Raw genomic sequence first — 6000 nt, forward strand, 5'->3', positions numbered from 1 at the left:
GAGGGGCACACGCATGCACGATGGAGAGCTAGACTAGACCAGATGATGGCTCATCCTTTATTGTACTAGCCATTGCTGCCCGCGCTTCACTGCGGGTGATGTGCTTGGTATAGGAAAAATCTTGGAAAATATGGCTCATATATCTAATATGTTTTCTCATCGCATTGCTACGAAAGGTTGGTCTATTTGGTACACTAAATGGGAAAATATGGGAAGAAAATATAACATGGTTTTTTTCATTACAATGTTGTAAACCAACATAGAGGTTGGTTGTCATTACATGATGCTTATTTTAGGCCAGCAAATCAATGACATGTTAGTGGAAAGAAGTATTTGATGAAGTTGAGCTCAAGCAACTAACACACTTAGATTCAAAGCATAACATTGGCTAGGATTACATTATAGGTGGAAAGAGCAAAAACTACAACACAAGTACGTCTCCTAACGCGAGGGTTTACAAAAGAGTGAATTAGAATCCACTCCCCTTAGGTGAAACTACAACACATTTCATAAATCTAGAATTACACGAAAGATTAGACGGCGTCGAACACTAAATTACAGCGGGATTTAAAGTTGCATGGTTAAGAGCAACCTATTACAACCAAAGCTTACTCTAGAAGTCGGGATAGACGAGGGTAATAGAGAAACAACAATATAATAATTATCCAAAACATGGCGTATGACCAACAGATCCAGAAACTAGACTGAGAAGTCAAACATCGTGAACCCTAAGATCAAACTAACCAACAGTAGACTTGAACTTCTTCGAAAATCAGATCCCTTCTTCTCAGATTACAAGCACATCACCTGCACCCGAAATGTGGTTAGGACTTGTTTCTGATAATAGGCTGCATTTATTGTCATCGCCAATTTGTTCTTATGAACCTGTTACGGTCCAAATATTTGCACATAAGGCTAACAGAAGCAAATTTATAAGACTGGCAAGTGAAAATAGCAAAGAACATTCCGTTGTCATCACCAATTGGTTCTTATAAATAGTATGAAATGTATCCTATCATATGACTTCTGTTTGTTGGGTTGATCTGCAATTTTTCTGGTAGTACCTAGTTCCAAATAGTACGAAAATGTTCTAAAACACGCATCTAATGTTTATAAAAGAAAATCTAGAAATATGACACGTACACAAGAATGAAAGGGCATAGTGACATAAGTATGACGACAAATTCAAAAGGATATCTACTTTCCTCCAACCCTTTTTGGAGCAACATACATCTGCTAAGGGTATTAGACCAAAAAATATAGGTGCCATATAGTAAGTCAAAGGTTTCTTCACTGGCTATTTTTTCCTGCTTAGTGAAAATCTAATGTTTAAGTACTTTATAGACTATCGAGGTGTATAAGAGAGCACACTCAAACTTTTAAGCTGCCATATGGGGTATGTGTGGTTTCCTGAGTTAAAAAGCTATGAAGAGGACTGAGTAAGGATATGGCAGTGGTCTACCTTTTCGGTGTCTTGAAATAGCTTTCCGTAGGCAGATTATGTAGCTGCTGCTCACGTGTTTGTACTGAGATGTGAAAACAACAAAAGGTGAAAAAGGAACTAACGCTGAGCATGAATGTAGATTTCGTACAGCGGTGGTGCAGGGGAGTGCGACTCAGTCAATCAAAAGATGTGTTAATAGTGTCTGGTCAAGGCTAGTTACAGGTGGAGGTGTCTACAAATGGAAGCCTGCTCACTTAAGCTTTTCCTACAGCTGCTGCAGATGTGGCTGCATGAAGTCTTCTATAAGTGAATAGCAGCGGCTGAGATAGCTTGCTGCAGCAAGTTGAACTGAGCAGGCTTAATAGTTCATGTTTTAGCTTGCATAAATTAATATGAGACATTGTAGGTTCAAGAAACCAAACAACTACTATATTTGGAACTTTCAGAACAAATAAAACACTCTTAAAAATGTTATTGTTCACATGATCCTAGAAATTTTTCAAATGTCCACGGTAAGAGAAATAATCAATATATTGCATGTGGGTGTGCTGAAAAGATAAAAGAGCAACTGGATCTGCAATAGCAAACCATAACTTGTCTATGTAGAAACCATTGTCTATGTAGGAACCACAACAAAAACCACAAATGACCAAGCAAGGGTTAATATCACCACGAATTTTAGCAGGTACTGAACCTTTAAGTAAAATACAGGTTAGAAGGGAAAAAATAAGGTTCAGAGCAGATACGTAAAAAAGCTCCAAAGCTTAGAGGCACTTATCTGAATATTTTACATGCTCCGACTGCTTTTGAATAAAATCGGGAAGCCACCTTCATATAGTATATATAATCATCCAAAACAGACATCACGATGCAAATGGGCATGCAGTATGCAATAAAACTGATACAAGAATAGTTGTGCGTAAGCCACAATTGCCATGGGACAAAACAACAGAGGGGGTCTTATCTGTTTGTCTTGGTCAAATGGACAGGTAGAGCAGGTTGCCGATAACAACAGAGCAGATTTTAATGGACACATTTAAGGCTGAACATAGACACGAACAGTGTGAACTGAATCATAGATCAAACCTCGTGAAAAGGTTTGAATTATAATGAACCATATGAAGCAAGCATTTAAAGGTGATCTGATCGCTACTTTCCAATAGAAACATTGTTCTATATCTGGACATCACAAAAATGATAATAATATTATTAGTTGCAAAGTTCTTTTGCCATACAATGAGCATACATAATGGTACCTGTTGATTACTCTTATTGCCCAAGAATGACGCCCAACACTATGTTGTCTCTTCCTTTTCGGCTTTGAGCCAGATACCAACCCCACATTAGTATCTGCAATTTGATGAGGCTCAATTAATAGGATGAATGTTCAAGATCTTTGACCTTACATTTTTGTTTCAATATTTTTTTGGCAAGCATATTGATTTATTGAAAGAAAAGCCTATGTTACTACCTTAATTTGATGAGGCTCTTTTTGAAAAAAAAAGTCTAAGATGACAGGCAAATATTTTCATCCACATAAAGATGGCAGACATATTACTTTTGTATGGCCAAGGCCTACATCTGCTTGTGTAGCCTCCACACCCAGGGAAAATAGACTCATTCTCTTAGTAACGAAAGTAATAAGTGGACTAAAACACAAGCAGTATATAGCATCCCAGTAACTGAACCTAGGACCATTGTAAGCTCGTAGTACAGCTGAAATTTAGAAGACTATTACTTAGGACGTCAGAATGTATACAGAGTTAGATGGATGTGGCAAGGAAAAAATCACAAAATAAAACATGTCTCCACGAACAGTTACATTGGTACCGTGTTAACCTGCAGCCGAGGCCAACAAGGTCAGTAGGTGAATGAAGGAGACTAAATTAGATGCAAGATAAACACAGGAAGAAAGCAATTAAAATCAATGTAAAAAAAAGTCTAAGATGACAGGCAAATATTTTCATCCACATAAAGATGGCAGACATATTACTTTTGTATGGCCAAGGCCTACATCTGCTTGTGTAGCCTCCACACCCAGGGAAAATAGACTCATTCTCTTAGTAACAAAAGTAATAAGTGGACTAAAACACAAGCAGTATATAGCATCCCAGTAACTGAACCTGGGACCATTGTAAGCTCGTAGTACAGCTGAAATTTAGAAGACTATTACTTAGGACGTCAGAATGTATACAGAGTTAGATGGATGTGGCAAGGAAAAAATCACAAAATAAAACATGTCTCCATGAACAGTTACATTGGTACCGTGTTAACCTACAGCCGAGGCAAACAAGGTCAGTGAGTCCGGTGGATAGGGTTGGAAACATAGCTCTCCTAGAGCAGAGTATTCAGACAGCGGGCGCAACCCATGTCTGGTTTTAGAAGACCACTTTGACCAAAAACAAATGAAACACATAAAGGGTTGGATAAAAGAACCAAAAGTAGTGTATCAAAACCAATGTAAAATCCACCTGAGTTCACATAACGACAGCACACATAATTTAATTGTACCGAAAACTCAAAGGAGTAGGGAAAACAGAAGCCTGACAATGTAATCATTGGGAATAGGGCATGTGCTCAGAACCAACAGTATATAATTTGACGTGAGGAAGCAACGGTCACAAACAATGATCACAAGGCTAGAAAGAACAAGAATATAACTATCAGTTCACAAGCAGTAAACACAATCTCAGATTACACAAATCGTGTGTATTAACATCACAGACAATGATCATAAGCAAGTATGAGCAGAATATGATAGGCAATCATCAGAGTATACAAAGGAGGAAATCATCACAGGCAGCGTCATCAGAAACCCAGATTTCATAACAAAGAGATAATTGTAGCCGCATAGTCCGTGACTGAATAGGCAATAAAAATTACCCCTCATTGGTGTCTCCAAACCACACAAATTAGAATAGGTAGGAAGAGATGTATTAAAAATTAGGAACAACCAATTGACCATCGCCTCAATTACCACAGAACAGGTACAAAGAGATGGCAAAAATATAACAGCCTATGATCATTGCCTCAGTTATGGACACAGCAAAGAGATGCAAAACGAAGGAAGAATCATCATAGCTCATGAGCATTGCCTCATTAGTCATGAGAAAGAAGGAAGAGATGTAGACCATGGAAAGATCGCTCATGATCATTGCATCAAATACTACAATAATCATCACAGCAGTAGCCCATTCCCTCAAAGTAAAATGTAACGGCAAGAGAAAAGTGTATTCATCATTGCAGGTGACCAAAATGCAGACACCGAACCAGAATCCATCCGAACTGCAGTGTTGAAGGTCACATGCTCAGATCCATGGCACAATAATTGCGTGCTCTCAAGATCCAACCGAACTGAGCAGGCCACAACCTACAAAACGCAAAACAATACTTAGTAGCATGCAAACTGGTAAGACAAGGGGACAAAAATAGATCTAGGCTGAAACTGAACTTCCCTTGTTCATTTGCCTCCTTTGACCAAGATTCCTCCTCCAAATCTCACATGTAGTGAAAAATTATGCAAGGGAAGGAGGGTAGAATAAAGGTAAAGCGAGGGAGGGGCCGGGATGCAACATGCGAGCAAACAACGCAAGCAAACAGTGGAACCACATAGACCAACTGCACCAGCCGCCCCCGCGGGGGAGCCGGCGCCACCGGCGGTGCCCGCTTCGCCGCTGCCACCATGTCGGAGGCACGGACCCCGAGTGCTCTCATGCTGGTGCGCTGCGCACACGCAGCGGGGATCCGTCGGAGCTTGCGGCCTAGCGGCGCGCCGCCACCCCAAAAGAGAAGGCGAGAGAGAGAGAGATGCGCGCAGCGGGGGAGGGGAGGCGGCTGCGCCCACCACCGAGGCCTGGCCACGTCGGTGCGTCAGAGGCTGACCGATGCGGTCGCAGATCTGGAGAGAGGGAGAGGGAGAGGGAGAGGCGCCGCCGGGCCACCCGCGCCATTGGCTGGCCTGGCCGATCGGTGCGCTGCCGCCTCATCCTATCCGCCTGGATGTGCCGCCGCGTGGAGAGAGAGACAAAGAGAGAGGAGGTCGAGAGCAGAGAGAGAGGGAGGAATGAGGCGGAGGGGAAAAACTCACCCGCGGCTCACAGATGCACGCACGTATTAGCAGCAAACATATAAGCAAGCGTCAGCAGTGCACCCGCACACACAAACAGATAGCTTATGCATGCATGCAAAGCAAGCAAGGCCCCAACAGCATGCACGCGTACTCGCATGCGTGCCGACCACCATGCTAATTAGGCACCAGCCATGCACGCCGAGAATCCATTGTCCCCTGCTACGCGCCACCGTCTATTTGCGTGCCGCGTACAATCACCAGGGAAGCCCTACTTCATTGAATACATCCACTTGCATGATTTATCCACTGCCAAATGCATGGAGAAAGGCTGATTGTGACGCGCTTCATCTGAGTCGTGGAATTTCTATCTAACGCACCAACTAAATAGAACATATGTGAACACCTTGAAAGCCCGCCTATTCGGCGTGTCTTCTAATCTCTAATATATAGGCATGCATGCCGCGCACCCCCAGCCCTATGGAAATAA

The sequence above is a fragment of the Miscanthus floridulus genome, chromosome 1, assembly GCF_019320115.1.
Source record: "Miscanthus floridulus cultivar M001 chromosome 1, ASM1932011v1, whole genome shotgun sequence".
NCBI lineage: Eukaryota > Viridiplantae > Streptophyta > Magnoliopsida > Poales > Poaceae > Miscanthus > Miscanthus floridulus.